This window comes from Anomaloglossus baeobatrachus, chromosome 5, assembly GCF_048569485.1.
Source record: "Anomaloglossus baeobatrachus isolate aAnoBae1 chromosome 5, aAnoBae1.hap1, whole genome shotgun sequence".
Lineage (NCBI taxonomy): Eukaryota > Metazoa > Chordata > Amphibia > Anura > Aromobatidae > Anomaloglossus > Anomaloglossus baeobatrachus.
Window position 1 is genome coordinate 160,395,722 of NC_134357.1, and position 19,018 is coordinate 160,414,739.

Genomic DNA, 19,018 nt, shown 5'->3' on the forward strand with positions numbered 1-19,018 from the left:
TCAAAAGGGGGCTCAACCGATGCCAGTCAAGTGGGGTGTGTGTGGCCCAGTTAGTGGCAACGAGGGAGACTGTGGTTGGAGTCCCCTCGCTGTGTCTCTAAAAGAACCAAGATGAACAAGTCATGGCTCTCAGAGGACTTTTCTTCCCCTGGGTCAGCCAGGGGACGGGAAAGGCACGCGTATTTTTGAGAGTGCTTCATGCAAAGCATCTTTTTCTTTTTCAAAAGGGGGCTCAACCGATGCCAGTCAAGTGGGGTGTGTGTGGCCCAGTTAGTGGCAACGAGGGAGACTGTGGTTGGAGTCCCCTCGCTGTGTCTCTAAAAGAACCAAGATGAACAAGTCATGGCTCTCAGAGGACTTTTCTTCCCCTGGGTCAGCCAGGGGACGGGAAAGGCACGCGTATTTTTGAGAGTGCTTCATGAAAAGCATCTTTTTCTTTGTCAAAAGGGGGGGTCAACCGATGCCAGTCAAGTGGGGTGTGTGTGGCCCAGTTAGTGGCAACGAGGGAGACTGTGGTTGGAGTCCCCTCGCTGTGTCTCTAAAAGAACCAAGATGAACAAGTCATGGCTCTCAGAGGACTTTTCTTCCCCTGGGTCAGCCAGGGGACGGGAAAGGCACGCGTATTTTTGAGAGTGCTTCATGCAAAGCATCTTTTTCTTTGTCAAAAGGGGGGGTCAACCGATGCCAGTCAAGTGGGGTGTGTGTGGCCCAGTTAGTGGCAACGAGGGAGACTGTGGTTGGAGTCCCCTCGCTGTGTCTCTAAAAGAACCAAGATGAACAAGTCATGGCTCTCAGAGGACTTTTCTTCCCCTGGGTCAGCCAGGGGACGGGAAAGGCACGCGTATTTTTGAGAGTGCTTCATGCAAAGCATCTTTTTCTTTTTCAAAAGGGGGCTCAACCGATGCCAGTCAAGTGGGGTGTGTGTGGCCCAGTTAGTGGCAACGAGGGAGACTGTGGTTGGAGTCCCCTCGCTGTGTCTCTAAAAGAACCAAGATGAACAAGTCATGGCTCTCAGAGGACTTTTCTTCCCCTGGGTCAGCCAGGGGACGGGAAAGGCACGCGTATTTTTGAGAGTGCTTCATGCAAAGCATCTTTTTCTTTGTCAAAAGGGGGGGTCAACCGATGCCAGTCAAGTGGGGTGTGTGTGGCCCAGCTAGTGGCAACGAGGGAGACTGTGGTTGGAGTCCCCTCGCTGTGTCTCTAAAAGAACCAAGATGAACAAGTCATGGCTCTCAGAGGACTTTTCTTCCCCTGGGTCAGCCAGGGGACGGGAAAGGCACGCGTATTTTTGAGAGTGCTTCATGCAAAGCATCTTTTTCTTTGTCAAAAGGGGGGGTCAACCGATGCCAGTCAAGTGGGGTGTGTGTGGCCCAGTTAGTGTCAACGAGGGAGACTGTGGTTGGAGTCCCCTCGCTGTGTCTCTAAAAGAACCAAGATGAACAAGTCATGGCTCTCAGAGGACTTTTCTTCCCCTGGGTCAGCCAGGGGACGGGAAAGGCACGCGTATTTTTGAGAGTGCTTCATGCAAAGCATCTTTTTCTTTTTCAAAAGGGGGCTCAACCGATGCCAGTCAAGTGGGGTGTGTGTGGCCCAGTTAGTGGCAACGAGGGAGACTGTGGTTGGAGTCCCCTCGCTGTGTCTCTAAAAGAACCAAGATGAACAAGTCATGGCTCTCAGAGGACTTTTCTTCCCCTGGGTCAGCCAGGGGACGGGAAAGGCACGCGTATTTTTGAGAGTGCTTCATGCAAAGCATCTTTTTCTTTTTCAAAAGGGGGCTCAACCGATGCCAGTCAAGTGGGGTGTGTGTGGCCCAGTTAGTGGCAACGAGGGAGACTGTGGTTGGAGTCCCCTCGCTGTGTCTCTAAAAGAACCAAGATGAACAAGTCATGGCTCTCAGAGGACTTTTCTTCCCCTGGGTCAGCCAGGGGACGGGAAAGGCACGCGTATTTTTGAGAGTGCTTCATGCAAAGCATCTTTTTCTTTTTCAAAAGGGGGCTCAACCGATGCCAGTCAAGTGGGGTGTGTGTGGCCCAGTTAGTGGCAACGAGGGAGACTGTGGTTGGAGTCCCCTCGCTGTGTCTCTAAAAGAACCAAGATGAACAAGTCATGGCTCTCAGAGGACTTTTCTTCCCCTGGGTCAGCCAGGGGACGGGAAAGGCACGCGTATTTTTGAGAGTGCTTCATGCAAAGCATCTTTTTCTTTTTCAAAAGGGGGCTCAACCGATGCCAGTCAAGTGGGGTGTGTGTGGCCCAGTTAGTGGCAACGAGGGAGACTGTGGTTGGAGTCCCCTCGCTGTGTCTCTAAAAGAACCAAGATGAACAAGTCATGGCTCTCAGAGGACTTTTCTTCCCCTGGGTCAGCCAGGGGACGGGAAAGGCACGCGTATTTTTGAGAGTGCTTCATGAAAAGCATCTTTTTCTTTGTCAAAAGGGGGGGTCAACCGATGCCAGTCAAGTGGGGTGTGTGTGGCCCAGTTAGTGGCAACGAGGGAGACTGTGGTTGGAGTCCCCTCGCTGTGTCTCTAAAAGAACCAAGATGAACAAGTCATGGCTCTCAGAGGACTTTTCTTCCCCTGGGTCAGCCAGGGGACGGGAAAGGCACGCGTATTTTTGAGAGTGCTTCATGCAAAGCATCTTTTTCTTTGTCAAAAGGGGGGGTCAACCGATGCCAGTCAAGTGGGGTGTGTGTGGCCCAGTTAGTGGCAACGAGGGAGACTGTGGTTGGAGTCCCCTCGCTGTGTCTCTAAAAGAACCAAGATGAACAAGTCATGGCTCTCAGAGGACTTTTCTTCCCCTGGGTCAGCCAGGGGACGGGAAAGGCACGCGTATTTTTGAGAGTGCTTCATGCAAAGCATCTTTTTCTTTTTCAAAAGGGGGCTCAACCGATGCCAGTCAAGTGGGGTGTGTGTGGCCCAGTTAGTGGCAACGAGGGAGACTGTGGTTGGAGTCCCCTCGCTGTGTCTCTAAAAGAACCAAGATGAACAAGTCATGGCTCTCAGAGGACTTTTCTTCCCCTGGGTCAGCCAGGGGACGGGAAAGGCACGCGTATTTTTGAGAGTGCTTCATGCAAAGCATCTTTTTCTTTTTCAAAAGGGGGCTCAACCGATGCCAGTCAAGTGGGGTGTGTGTGGCCCAGTTAGTGGCAACGAGGGAGACTGTGGTTGGAGTCCCCTCGCTGTGTTTTACATGCTTTTAGAAGGGCATGAAATGGCTTGGAGGTTGACTTTCATCATATGCAAACTGTTGGCTACCAAAATGCTGCCTTTCCAACAACTGTGGTTATAGGCAATGAGGAACATACTGATGAAGATGAGACGCAGATACCCGATTGGGATGACAACTTAAATATTCGGTCAGGGCAAGAAGAAACTCGGTCTGAGGGGTAGGGGAGTGCAAACACAACAATTGATGATTAAGTTCTAGATCACACCTACTGTCAACCCACAGTCAGACACTCGAGGAGGTCAACAGAGGCGGTGGAGGAGGATGCAACCGACGTCGAAGTAACCTGGCGCCTTCCTGGACACAGTCGGAGCACTGGTAGCACGTCTACAACTGCATCCTCAGCCACCACTCTGCCTCTGAGCATTATTCGGGGTGGATCAACAGGTCGCATGGCCTCTAAGCCTTGCCTAGCCAGGTCCTTTTTTGACATAGAAAAAGATCGCCCAAATTATGTGATCTGTAAAATTTGTCATGGTTCTCTTAGTAGAGGTCAAAACCTCAGCAGTTTGACAACTTCTTCCATGAATCGTCACATGAATAAATATCATATGGCCCGATGGGAAGCTCACCGTGCTGCAATGCGGCCTAGCGGAGCGAACCATCCACCGCCTGCCCCTTCCAGTGCATCCGCGCGCTCGTCATCTTCTAGGACTGTGGGGACAGCTGTCACACCTGTTTTTCCACCCACAACTTCCACCACTGTAACCGCAACAGGCAGTTTGCTTGGTAGGTCGTCAGTTGGTTTGGAAGGGGAAACAAGTGAGTGTGTACAGCTCTCTCAGACATCGATAGCACCAACTTTGGATGAAGGCAACATCATGTCTCCGCCTGCACTTTCCTCACAAAGCTGCATTTTTCCAGGGACACCCGACTCAACACCGTCTACACACAGCAGCCAGATCTCTGTCCCTCAGATGTGGTCAAATAAAAGGCCACTTCCTGCGACCCATGACAAAGCGAAGAGGTTGACTCTATCCCTCTGTAAGCTGTTGACTACAGAAATGCTGCCTTTCCACCTAGTGGACACACAGGATTTTAGAGACCTTATGTCTGTCGCTGTGCCCCAGTACCAGATGCCTAGTCGCCACTACTTCTCTAAGAAAGGTGTGCCCGCGCTACACCAGCATGTCGCACACAACATCACCGCTTCCTTGAGAAACTCTGTGTGTGAACGGGTGCATTTCACCACCGATACTTGGACCAGTAAGCATGGACAGGGACGTTACATGTCGCTGACTGGCCACTGGGTAACTATGGTGATAGATGGTGAAGGGTCTGCTGCACAAGTCTTGCCGTCCCCACGACTTGTGTGTCAATCCTCTGTCTGTCCAAGTTCCGCCACTGCTTCTGCATCCTCCACCTCATCTGGGTCCTCCACCTCCGCCCCAAGCCTGCCTGGTCAGGCCACCAGCGTTCTCACTGCGCAGAAGGAATCACGCACCCCTCATTACTATGCTGGTAGCAGAGCGCAACGGCATCAGGCGGTCTTTAGCTTGACATGTCTTTGAAATAGGAGTCACACAGCGACTGAGTTGTGGGCAGCTCTGGAGACTGATTTTGATAAATGGTTGTCTCCACTCAACCTGCAGCCTGGTAAGGCCGTGTGCGACAATGCTGCAAACCTGGGTGCGGCCCTTCGCCTGGGCAAGGTGACACACGTGCCTTGTATGGCTCACGTGTTTAACCTTGTTGTCCAGCAATTTTTAACACACTATCCCGGCCTAGATGGCCTTCTGACCAGGGCACGGAAACTGTCTGCAGTGCTCACTTCCGCCGTTCAACCGCCGCACCTGAGCGACTTGCATCGCTCCAGAAGTCTTTCGGCCTGCCGGTTCATCGCCTGAAATGCGATGTGGCGACACGCTGGAATTCAACTCTCCACATGTTACAGCGACTGTGGCAGCACCGGCGAGCCCTGGTGCAATACGTCATGATGTATAGCCTGGGCCAACGAGATGCAGAAGTGGGGCAGATCACCCTGATGGAGTGATCTCAGATCAAGGACCTATGCACCCTTCTGCACAGTTTCGACATGGCGACGAATATGTTTAGCGCTGACAATGCCATTATCAGCATGACGATTACAGTCATTTACATGCTGGAGCACACGCTAAACACTATTCGTAGTCAGGGGGTGGGACAACAGGAAGGGGAGGAACTACAGGAGGATTCATATGCGCAAGACACAACAACATCACCAAGGTCCAGACGTTCATCATCACCAACGCGGCAGGCATGGGACCATGGGGGACAGGGATCAACAAGGGCGCATGGTAGCAGGTGAGATGTTGAGGAAGGTGCAGGAGGACATGAAGATATGGAGGACGAACTGTCCATGGACATGGAAGACTCAGCAGATGAGGGGGACCTTGGTCAAATTTCAGTTGAAAGAGGTTGGGGGGAGATGACAGAGGAAGAAAGAACGGTTAGCACCTCTATGCCACAAACACAGCGTGGACTTGGTGCGCATGGCTGCGCAAGACACATGAGTGCCTTCTTGTTGCACTACCTCCAACATGACCCTCGTATTGTCAAAATTAGAAGTGATGATGACTACTGGCTTGCCACACTATTAGATCCCCGGGACAAGTCCAAATTTTGTGACATAATTCCACCCATAGAAAGGGACGCACGTATGCAGGAGTATCAGCAGAAGCTGTTACTCGATCTTAGCTCGGCTTTTCCACCAAACAACCGTGCAGGTGAAGGGAGTGATTCTCCCAGTTGTAACTTGACAAACATGGGACGGCCTCGTCATCTTCAACAGTCTACCCGTACCAGTAGGACCGTATCTGGTGCTGGTAACAGCAATTTTATGGAATCTTTTCATAATTTTTTTAGACCCTCCTTTGCAAGGCCACCAGAGACAACAAGTCTGACACATAGTCAACGGATGGAGAGGATGATACAGGAGTATCTCCAAATGAACATCGATGCAATGACTTTGCAAATGGAGCCTTGCTCCTTTTGTGCTTCAAATCTAGAAAAATGTCAAGAGCTCTCCAGTTACGCCTCGAAGATTTTGTCGTGTCCAGCTGCCAGCGTTGTCTCTGAACGTGTCTTCAGTGCTGCTGGGTGTGTGCTGACAGATAAGCGCACGCGTCTGTCCAGTGACAATGTGGACAGACTGACGTTCATCAAAATGAACAAGTCATGGATCCAGAAGGAATTTACTACCCCTGTGTCATCCTGGGGAGAGTAAATGCTTGTGGATTTGGAATGTGCTTGATGCAAATCAAAACATCCTGTTTGCAACTAGGGCACAAGTGCTGCCACTGATAAGGTGTCTGTGTGGGGCCCAATTTTTGGAAAAAAAGGGAGACTCCGCTTGGAGTAACCCTTGCTTGCTGTGTTTTTTAAAAATGATACAAGATGAACAGATCTGAAGGCAAGATGAAGCCAACATCATGTCTCCGCCTGCACTTTTCTCACAAACCTGCATTTTTCCAGGGACACCCTACTCAACACCGTCTACAGACAGCAGCCAGATCTCTGTCCCTCAGATGTGGTCAAATAAAAGGCCACTTACTGCGACCCATGACAAAGCTAAGTGGTTGACTCTATCCCTCTGTAAGCTGTTGGCTACCGAAATGCTGCCTTTACGCGTAGTGGACACACAGGATTTTACAGACCTTATGTCTGTCGCTGTGCCCCAGTACCAGATGCCCAATCACCACTGCTTCTCCAAGAAAAGCATGCCCGCGCTACACCGGCATGTCGCACACAACATCACCACTTCCTTGAGAAAATCTGTGTGCGACAGGGTGCATTTCAACACAGATACTTGGACCAGTAAGCATAGACAGGGTCATTACATGTCACTGACTGGGCACTGGCAAACTATGGTGAGAGATGGAGAAGGGTCTGCTGTACAAGTCTTGCCGTCCCCACGAGTTGTTTCAATCCTTGTTCTGTATGTAGAAGTTAATACACTGCTTCTGCCTCTTCAACCTCGTGTGGGTCCTCTACCTTTGCGCAAACCCTGTGTGGTCAGGCCACCCTTCCTTGCAACTGCGCACAAGGACTACCACACACCTCCTTACTATGCTGGCAGCAGAGCTCAATGCCATCAGGCGGTCAAAGTTTTACTTTGAAATGTATGGGAAATGTGAGTCACACCGCTATTACAGAGAATAGTAGTCAGGCAGGGTCAAAACATTAATTGAGGAACAGGAACAGAATGGGACGGCCAGGACTTAATCAGAAAACAAGCAGAGGTGAAATGCGTATCGGCCAACAAGGTACATAAACAGCAAGCAGGAAAAGTAGTCAGGTAACAAGCACACAAAATCATAAAACTGAACTGGGGGTAAAATTAACCAGAGGTTCATAGCTATGTCTGGCAGTGGTCTGCAGACAGGATGGGCATAAAAAAGGGTGTGGTGTCTTCCCATTGGTTGTAGCTGAATGATGGTATTTCATCTGTGAGATACCCACCAGCTACATTCAGCCAGAGATTCTGCATCTGTCAAGGTAATGCAGCCCAGTGGGTGAGCATAACCTGCGTCCACCTGCGCCGCTGGCATCGACTACTCTCCCATCATCAGCACTATTCATGAAAGGAACACGTTGTCACCTGGCGACCGGAGTACAAATTGACGGAGCGGACTCCGTTGGTGACTTAACAGCCGTGTGCGGCAATGATGCAAACCTGGCTGCGGGCCATCCTCAGGGCAATGTGACACACGTGCCTTTTATGGCTCACGTGTTGATCCGAATTCTCCAGCAATTTTTAAAACACCATCACGGCCTACATGGCCTTGTGCAGCGGGCACGCTCGCTATGTGCTCACTTCCATCGTGCGCACACAGCAGCTCAACAACTTTCATCACTCCGGAAGTCTTAGGGTCTGGCAGTTAAACGCCGGAAATGCGATGTTCCGACACGCAGGAATTGGAATCTGCACATGTTGCAGCGTGTGTGGCAGCACCGCAGAGCCCTGCTGAAATACGGTAAGACATATAGCCTGGGATAAGTTGATCCAGAGGTGGTGCAGATCACGCTGCTGGAGTGGTGTCAGATCAAGGACCTATGCACCCTGCTACACAGTTTTGAAATGTCGACGAAGATGTTTAGCACTGGCAATGTCATTCTCAGCGTGACAATTCTGGTCATCTACATGATGGAGCACACTGTAATTATTATTCGGAGTCAGGTGTTGGGACAAGAGGAAGGGGAGGAAGTACAGGAGGAGTCATATGCGGAAGGGATAACAAGATCTACGAGGTCCAGATGGTCAGCGGCACCTATGCGGCAGTCATGGTGAGGGAGAGGGATTAACAAGGGCGCATAGTATCAGCAAAAAGTGTTGATGAAAGTGCAGGAGCCCATGAAGAAATGGAGGACGAACTGGCGATGGGCATGGAAGACTCAGCAGATGAGTGAGAGCTTGCTCACATTTCGGTTGTGCGAGGTTGTGGGTAGAGGGCAGAGGAAGGATGCACGATTCTCACCTCTCTGCCACCAACACACCAAGGACTTGGTCCTCCTGGATGCACAAGACACATGAGCGCCTTCTTGCTGCACTACCTACATGACCCTCGGATTGTATGAATTTGAAGTAATCCTGAATACTGGGTTGCCACACTGTTAGATCCCCGGTACAAGACAAAATTTGGCGAACTAATTCCTGCCATAGAAATAGACGCACGTATACAGGAGTATCTGCAGAATGTGGTACGCAATCTTAGATCTACTTTTCCACTAAACACCAGTGCTGCACAGAGTGAATCTCAACACTTTGTCATGGATAGGAGGAAATGGTCTTTTACTTGTCCACATCGGAGGGACCGAGGGATGGCTGCTGTGCTGAGATGGCGTTGAGTACGGTGTCCCTGCACAGTTGCACTTTTGGTCATATCCCAAAATGAGTTGAAAAAGGACAGATGCTGTTGGAAAGGGGAACAGGTGTGTTGGAAAGGGGAAAAAAATTTTGGTCCGTGGATTTGGTGGTTAAACAACTGTAACATTTGCTGAAGAAACAACATCTGTTACAGTGGGACTGGCAGATTTGGATAAAGTGGTATATAATCTGTGACCGCTATATAACAAAAATTAATAAGAAAAGAAAGAGAAAGGTATATATCACCTTCAGCAGTCAGTGTCCACCGTGCTCCCAGTTGGAAAAGGAGAGGTTGGCAACTTGAAGGTTTGGTGGAGGATACAGAGCTGTGTGGCTATGAAACTAATAGTAGCCTGAACCGAGTTAGACGCCATTCGGATCTGGAGACTGTGAGCCCTGTTAGCGTCACAGGGTCCACATGCCCACCCAGCCCAGGAACTCCCTGTTAACAACACAGGGGCCATTGAGTACGCTGACCGTGTGCGTAGGGGCCACACCTGTGGACAGCAGGCGCATCAGCAGCAGCAGGCCTGTTAATGCCACTGGGCTGCACAAGCAGGACTGTTAGGACAGGAGCTGGTCTTAACCGTTCTGCGTTACCAACTGTGGTGGTGGCCTGCATCCACCACCCTATCCCTGCCTACCTCTGGCCTAAAGCCGCAATGGGTTCAACACATGGAGGTGTGCTCTTTCGGAGCATAATAGAAGACTGCGCACCTCCTTGTTGGCTCCAGCCCCTTTTATAACCTGGGTCCGCCCCAAACCAGGGTGAACCACAATGCACCTCCTGGAGACAAAAGCAGAGTGACACGTCATGAGTGGCATAACTAGCGTCCTATTTGGAAACGCAACTTCAATGATGACCTCATGGCTGCCATGACCCAAACACCTCACCAGTCATCGTCTGACCATCAATAATGCGGTGACAAGTCATAGGTGTGGGCCTCTGCAAGCCATTTGGGAGGACACCTGATGCCCTGTGGTCTATATGGGACCCCCACATCAGGGCCAGGGCCAAAGAGTTCATTACCGGACCTAGTCTCTGATGCAGGAAGTGCCTGAGCATGCTCAGTAGCATGAAATACAGTCTCTGAAAAAAGACTATCAGCTTTAGCATGGTGTCTAGGCACAAAACAGGACTTAGACCCGGCACAGAATGCAAGCACCTGTGCAAAGAGGCTTTTCACACTTAGTGTGGGAGCATGCGCTGTATCCCGAAATGAAGACTTAGCGTCAGGAATGGCACAGTCAGGCTGAGCATACTCACTAGGCGAAACACTGTAATTATGCTGCAGCTGGGGTACATCGGCACACGCATGCGCACTAGCTGCCTCTCCACACTTAGACGTGGAGGGGAAATTTGTCTTGGAGATGCTGTCTATGAACAGAAGGAAAAGCTAAAGGAAGCCTGACTTTCTATCCCTCCGAATTATGAAATGCAGCAATGAATTCCATGAGTTTGCTATAACATTAGCGTAGCTAAATGTGCATGAGGGTGTGATGTAGAGGTGCTAGAAATAGCTTGTCACCAGTGGGGCACTAATGGAATACAACAGCCAGTTCTATGATGCCACAAAATGGCAGTATTTTGTGCTATCATTATAGCTTATTAAAAACAGAGCACGAGGTTGTCATGCAGAGGTGCTGCACATAGATTTGCAGTAGTGTGAATAGACAAAAGTACAATAGCCACGTTTAGGATACAACTAGGTACAGTGAGTGTTTGCTAGTATAATGGCTGAGTTTAAAAAAGTTTGAGTGTGCAATGCAGGCAGACGTGCTGCAAATAACGTTCCAATACTGTGAATTGACAAAAGTACAATAGCCACGTTTAGGATACAACTAGGTACACTGAGTGTTTGCTACTATAAATGGCTGAGTTTAAAAAAGTTTGAGTGTGCAATGCAGGCAGACGTGCTGCAAATAACGTTCCAATACTGTGAATTGACAAAAGTACAATAGCCACGTTTAGGATACAACTAGGTACACTGAGTGTTTGCTAGTATAATGGCTGAGTTTAAAAAAGTTAGAGTGTGCAATGCAGGCAGACGTGCTGCAAATAACGTTCCAATACTGTGAATAGACAAAAGTACAATAGCCACGTTTAGGATACAACTAGGTACACTGAGTGTTTGCTACTATAAATGGCTGAGTTTAAAAAAGTTTGAGTGTGCAATGCAGGCAGACGTGCTGCAAATAACGTTCCAATACTGTGAATTGACAAAAGTACAATAGCCACGTTTAGGATACAACTAGGTACAGTGAGTGTTTGCTAGTATAATGGCTGAGTTTAAAAAAGTTAGAGTGTGCAATGCAGGCAGACGTGCTGCAAATATCGTTCCAATACTGTGAATAGACAAAAGTAAAATAGCCACGTTTAGGATACAACTAGGTACACTGAGTGTTTGCTAGTATAATGGCTGAGTTTAAAAAAGTTAGAGTGTGCAATGCAGGCAGACGTGCTGCAAATAACGTTCCAATACTGTGAATAGACAAAAGTACAATAGCCACGTTTAGGATACAACTAGGTACACTGAGTGTTTGCTACTATAAATGGCTGAGTTTAAAAAAGTTTGAGTGTGCAATGCAGGCAGACGTGCTGCAAATAACGTTCCAATACTGTGAATTGACAAAAGTACAATAGCCACGTTTAGGATACAACTAGGTACACTGAGTGTTTGCTACTATAAATGGCTGAGTTTAAAAAAGTTTGAGTGTGCAATGCAGGCAGACGTGCTGCAAATAACGTTCCAATACTGTGAATTGACAAAAGTACAATAGCCACGTTTAGGATACAACTAGGTACACTGAGTGTTTGCTAGTATAATGGCTGAGTTTAAAAAAGTTAGAGTGTGCAATGCAGGCAGACGTGCTGCAAATATCGTTCCAATACTGTGAATAGACAAAAGTACAATAGCCACGTTTAGGATACAACTAGGTACACTGAGTGTTTGCTACTATAAATGGCTGAGTTTAAAAAAGTTAGAGTGTGCAATGCAGGCAGACGTGCTGCAAATATCGTTCCAATACTGTGAATAGACAAAAGTACAATAGCCACGTTTAGGATACAACTAGGTACACTGAGTGTTTGCTAGTATAATGGCTTAGTAACAATGAGTTGTAGTGTGCAATGCAGGCAGACGTGCTCTGCAAATGTCTTTGCACTAGTGGGACTATAGCAAAGTCCAATAGCCACGTTTAGGATGCCACTAGGTACACTGAGTGTTTGCTAGTAAAATTGCTTAGTTTAAAAAAGTTGGAGTGTGCAATGCAGGCAGATGTGCTCTGCTAATATCTTTGCACTAGTGGGACTATAGCAAAGTCCAATAGCCACGTATAGGATGCCACTAGGTACACTGAGTGTTTGCTAGTATAATGGCTTAGTTAAAATGAGTTTGAGTGTGCAATGCAGGCAGACGCGCTATGCAAATGTCTTTGCACTAGTGGGACTATAGCAAAGTCCAATAGCCACGTATAGGATGCCACTAGGTACACTGAGTGTTTGCTAGTATAATGGCTTGGTTTTAATGAGTTGGAGTGTGCAATGCAGGCAGACGCGCTCTGCAAATGTCTTTGCACTAGTGGGACTATAGCAAAGTCCAATAGCCACGTATAGGATGCCACTAGGTACACTGAGTGTTTGCTAGTATAATGGCTTGGTTAGAATGAGTTGTAGTGTGCAATGCAGGCAGATGTGCTCTGCTAATGTCTTTGCACTAGTGGGACTATAGCAAAGTCCAATAGCCACGTATAGGATGCCACTAGGTACACTGAGTGTTTGCTAGTATAATGGCTGAGTTTAAAAAAGTTAGAGTGTGCAATGCAGGCAGACGTGCTGCAAATATCGTTCCAATACTGTGAATAGACAAAAGTACAATAGCCACGTTTAGGATACAACTAGGTACACTGAGTGTTTGCTACTATAAATGGCTGAGTTTAAAAAAGTTTGAGTGTGCAATGCAGGCAGACGTGCTGCAAATAACGTTCCAATACTGTGAATTGACAAAAGTACAATAGCCACGTTTAGGATACAACTAGGTACACTGAGTGTTTGCTACTATAAATGGCTGAGTTTAAAAAAGTTAGAGTGTGCAATGCAGGCAGACGTGCTGCAAATATCGTTCCAATACTGTGAATAGACAAAAGTACAATAGCCACGTTTAGGATACAACTAGGTACACTGAGTGTTTGCTAGTATAATGGCTTAGTAACAATGAGTTGTAGTGTGCAATGCAGGCAGACGTGCTCTGCAAATGTCTTTGCACTAGTGGGACTATAGCAAAGTCCAATAGCCACGTTTAGGATGCCACTAGGTACACTGAGTGTTTGCTAGTAAAATTGCTTAGTTTAAAAAAGTTGGAGTGTGCAATGCAGGCAGATGTGCTCTGCTAATATCTTTGCACTAGTGGGACTATAGCAAAGTCCAATAGCCACGTATAGGATGCCACTAGGTACACTGAGTGTTTGCTAGTATAATGGCTTAGTTAAAATGAGTTTGAGTGTGCAATGCAGGCAGACGCGCTATGCAAATGTCTTTGCACTAGTGGGACTATAGCAAAGTCCAATAGCCACGTATAGGATGCCACTAGGTACACTGAGTGTTTGCTAGTATAATGGCTTGGTTTTAATGAGTTGGAGTGTGCAATGCAGGCAGACGCGCTCTGCAAATGTCTTTGCACTAGTGGGACTATAGCAAAGTCCAATAGCCACGTATAGGATGCCACTAGGTACACTGAGTGTTTGCTAGTATAATGGCTTGGTTAGAATGAGTTGTAGTGTGCAATGCAGGCAGATGTGCTCTGCTAATGTCTTTGCACTAGTGGGACTATAGCAAAGTCCAATAGCCACGTATAGGATGCCACTAGGTACACTGAGTGTTTGCTAGTATAATGGCTTAGTTAAAATGAGTTTGAGTGTGCAATGCAGGCAGACGCGCTATGCAAATGTCTTTGCACTAGTGGGACTATAGCAAAGTCCAATAGCCACGTATAGGATGCCACTAGGTACACTGAGTGTTTGCTAGTATAATGGCTTGGTTAGAATGAGTTGTAGTGTGCAATGCAGGCAGATGTGCTCTGCTAATGTCTTTGCACTAGTGGGACTATAGCAAAGTCCAATAGCCACGTATAGGATGCCACTAGGTACACTGAGTGTTTGCTAGTATAATGGCTTAGTTAAAATGAGTTTGAGTGTGCAATGCCGGCAGACGCGCTATGCAAATGTCTTTGCACTAGTGGGACTATAGCAAAGTCCAATAGCCACGTATAGGATGCCACTAGGTACACTGAGTGTTTGCTAGTATAATGGCTTGGTTTTAATGAGTTGGAGTGTGCAATGCAGGCAGACGCGCTCTGCAAATGTCTTTGCACTAGTGGGACTATAGCAAAGTCCAATAGCCACGTATAGGATGCCACTAGGTACACTGAGTGTTTGCTAGTATAATGGCTTGGTTAGAATGAGTTGTAGTGTGCAATGCAGGCAGACGCGCTCTGCAAATGTCTTTGCACTAGTGGGACTATAGCAAAGTCCAATAGCCACGTATAGGATGCCACTAGGTACACTGAGTGTTTGCTAGTATAATGGCTTGGTTAGAATGAGTTGTAGTGTGCAATGCAGGCAGACGCGCTCTGCAAATGTCTTTGCACTAGTGGGACTATAGCAAAGTCCAATAGCCACGTATAGGATGCCACTAGGTACACTGAGTGTTTGCTAGTATAATGGCTTAGTTATCAGTTGGAGTGTGCAGAGGACAAGAGGGTACAGTGGCAGGATTGTGGTGCTCTGGGTAGAGGAATGGAAGCCTGCCTTTCTATTCCCTCCTAATGGTGAAATGCAGGTAGGAAATCCCTGACCTGGGCTACACAGACGCTGTTGCTGTTTGCAGGACCTGTCACCTATGGCTCTCTGACCCTGCCGGTTGGAGCCCTTAAAAGGACTGCTATAAAGTGCTCTCCCTAAGCTGTCTAATGCTGTGTATGCAGCGCATACAGCTGTATCGGCTATAGGACTCAGGAAGACGGAGCTGCGACAGTGATGTCTGACACCAAAGACGCAGAAGGCAGATAATGGCGTCCGTGAAGAAAATGTCCGGTTTTATAATGCAGGGACATGTGACATGCAGATCCTATCACACATGCCGTTGCTTCTCTGGCTCAAAGTCCACTTAGCTGTGTGTGTGTCTGGGATTGGCTGACATGCTGGCCCGCCCCACAAGACGCGCGCGCTTAGGGAAGGAAGACAAGAAAAAAAAAAAAAAAAAATGGCGATCGCCATTATAGAAACAGCAGTGATCTGAAGGCGCTGTTCACGCACACTATACACTGAAATGTGATAATAGTTTGATTCACAGAGTGACTTACACTATTACAGCAGAAACCAAGCTATGATTTAGCTGTTTTTTGGCTGCTAGAACCGTTCTCGAACGTTTCTAGAACTACCGAGCTTTTGCAAAAAGCTCGAGTTCTAGTTCGATCTAGAACATGCCCCAAAATCACTCGAGCCGCGAACTGGAGAACCACGAACCACGAACCGCGCTCAACTCTACTCCTTACCTGCTCTACATTGCTCAAATCAGTTCTTGAGCCTTATATAATGTAAGGTTTCTGAAGAAAGTACACTTGCCTTTGAAACAAAGAAGTACAGTATTTACAATATTGTATTTTTTTAGCTTATGTACCACTGGGGGATGTCTACTTATTTATTTTCATTTAACAAATTTCCATTTTGGGATTTTTATAGGGTTTTGTTAATCATTCTCATTATTTTTTTTCCAGTTTTACACTTTTCTTTTAAGCTTTTAATAGGAACACAACCTGCTGTATTACATACTCAAGTTAAAGAAATAAATGTGTAGCTTACACACAGATGAGGTACAGTTTTTAAATTGAGAAAAAATCCCAATACATGAGCCATACGGTGAACATGCAGCCAACAATAATATCCTGGAAGCATGTATGCACTACTCACAATAAATGCAAAAACGGAGAACAAAGAGTATCTTGTGCAATGAGTAAATTTTTATTAAATGACAAACAGGCAAAACAGCAATGTTACAAATATAAAAACAACTACCATAAAATAAAAGGGGCATGGAATGATAGTGCAGAGATGGTTTCCAATAGCCGTGGGAGAGGTGGAGATTGTTAACATATTACACTAAAAATGTTCAAAGATGAATGAACAATACCACCTTCAATAGCCGTGGGAGAGGACAAAGATGTACATAAACCTCAGCCAATACATATATGGTGCACACAATGGAACACAATGACCAGTGTATAGCCGTGGAGGAGGTGACCAAAAATATACGAATGCAAAAATAGCCGTGTGAGAGGTGACAAAAATTGCCAAAGGACTATGGAATATAATGGTCACAGATGGAAAATATAAATACTACAATGAAGACACTGTGGTGCCCCAAAGTGTGATCACCAACACTGTTCAGAGGTATGTGTCATGGTAGTAGGGGATGTCTAACCATATATAGCATAATTCTCTTTATAAAGTGCAAATGCAAAAAGATAAAAGGGCCGGCACCCAGAACTACCATGGCAAGGCAGAAAATAACCCACAGAACCCCATGGCTAGAGGCATAAAACAGTCAAGACATAATGCACATACCCGAGTAAGAGGGATCACCTCTATATATGGTTAGACATCCCCTACTACCATGACACATACCTCTGAACAGTGTTGGTGATCACACTTTGGGGCACCACAGTGTCTTCATTGTAGTATTTATATTTTCCATCTGTGACCATTATATTCCATAGTCCTTTGGTGATTTTTGTCACCTCTCACACGGCTATTTTTGCATTCGTATATTTTTGGTCACCTCCTCCACGGCTATACACTGGTCATTGTGTTCCATTGTGTGCACCATATATGTATTGGCTGAGGTTTATGTACATCTTTGTCCTCTCCCACGGCTATTGAAGGTGGTATTGTTCATTCATCTTTGAACATTTTTAGTGTACTATGTTAACAATCTCCACCTCTCCCACGGCTATTGGAAACCATCTCTGCACTATCATTCTATGCCCCTTTGATTTTATGGTAGTTGTTTTTATATTTGCAACATTGCTGTTTTGCCTGTTTGTCATTTAATAAAAATTTACTCATTGCACAAGATACTCTTTGTTCTCCGTTTTTACAGTTTTTAAATTCTAGAATATGCATTTTGCCTCTTCAGAGAGGAAGAGGACTTTATCTCTAGTGCCGCCTATTGAAAGAAGCTATCCTAAAAGTCAATATTGACCCTTTAGCGAATCCTGCTATATGACAAAAAAGTCAAACCATAATCTCAATTTGCAGACATGGTGTTTTGGTGTGCTATCCCTTGACAGTGCAAAGTATGAGACACAATTTGGTTGAATGAGAGGCTTCTGACTGGGATCTAAGGAGTAACGTTTCTCTTTGTGGAGACTAAGGGAAAAACCTTTCTCCCTGTGGAGACTGACAAACCAGTGTGGCTACCAGTGATGAGTCTTATAGCTGCAATGCTCCTCTGGGAAATCTTCAATTTGTCTCTTCAGAGAAGAAGGAGATGAACTCTAGTGCCACCTGTTGGAAGTTGTAATCTAAAAAGTCAAAAGTGACCCTTTAACGAGCCTTTTTATATGACTAAGGATTTATGCCAGATCAGAACCTCAGTTTGCAGACATGGTGTTTCTGGGTGATTGCCCCTTGTTAGTGTAAAGTATGAGATCTGATCTGTCTTCTCATACAGCCAGATCAGATCTCATACTTTGCACTGATGAGAGGCAATCACCCTGGCATGCCTGTGTGAGAAGGCTTATTGACTTTTAGAATTGCTACTTACCAAAGCTGGCAATAGAATTCAAGTAATCTTCCTCTCTGAAGAGGCAACTTGCATATTTAATTGCCCAAAAGAACATTTCATGGCTCATAAGCCTCCTGACACAGGCATGTCATGCATGACATTTGTCAAAGGAAAACATTAGCATCTAGATCCTAAATCCTAGAACAGGGGTGGGGAACCTTTTTACTGCCGGGGGCCATTCGGAAATTCTATCAACCTTCGGGGGCCGCACAAAATTATCAATGTGAAAAATGACCCGGCTATATTTGGTCAAACAACTAACTCACCTGTACTGTGGTAGCTGCAGCAGCTTCTCTTTGGTGAGGCTGTGATGTTCGGTGTTACTAATCATGTTGCTTCTCACAACTGCTTTTACAGGTTTGTCTCTGTCTGGAGCGCAGTCAACTCTTTGTTATAATAAGATTGGTAAACCATATACATAACACAACAGACACAGGAACTGCTGTATATAAATCACAGGAGACAAACATCACTGGAGGAGCTGGGGGCATATGCATCACATAGGAAACGCTGGGATTGCTGTATATATATCACATAGGTGATGCTGGGACTGCTGTATAAACATCACAGGAAACACTGGGGGCACATACATCACACATGTATATGCTATCAGCCCCTCCTGTGAGGTATATGCCCTTAACCCTCCTGTGAGCTATATGCTTCCAGCCCCTCCTGTGAGGTGTATGTTTCCAGTCCCCCCTGTGATGTTTATGCCCCCAGCATCTCAAATGTGATGTATATGCTCCCAGCATCTCAAATGTGATGTATATGCCCCCAGTATCTCAAATGTAATGTATATGCCCCCAGCATCTCAAATGTAATGTATATGCCCCAGCATCTCAAATGTGATGTACATGATCCATCCCTTCTTGTGATGTATATGCCCCTTACATCTTCAATGTGATTTATCACAGAAGGGGCTGGGGCATACACATCACAGGAGGCGCTGGGGGCAAATACATGACCGGAGGGGGTGAGGGCATATACAGGACAGGATGAGCTGGGGGCATATACATGACAGGAAAGGCTGGGGGCATATACATCACAACAGGGGCTGGGGCACAGACATCACTGGGAGATATAAACTTGGCTGTGGGGCACAGACTTTG

General features: G+C 46.7%; 1 protein-coding gene across 3 annotated transcripts in view; it reads right to left on the reverse strand.

Moving 5' to 3' along the window:
- GRID1 (glutamate ionotropic receptor delta type subunit 1) overlaps positions 1–19,018 on the reverse strand; it is a 1,874,363-nt gene that overhangs the window by 1,071,228 nt on the left and 784,117 nt on the right. The window lies entirely within an intron of this gene.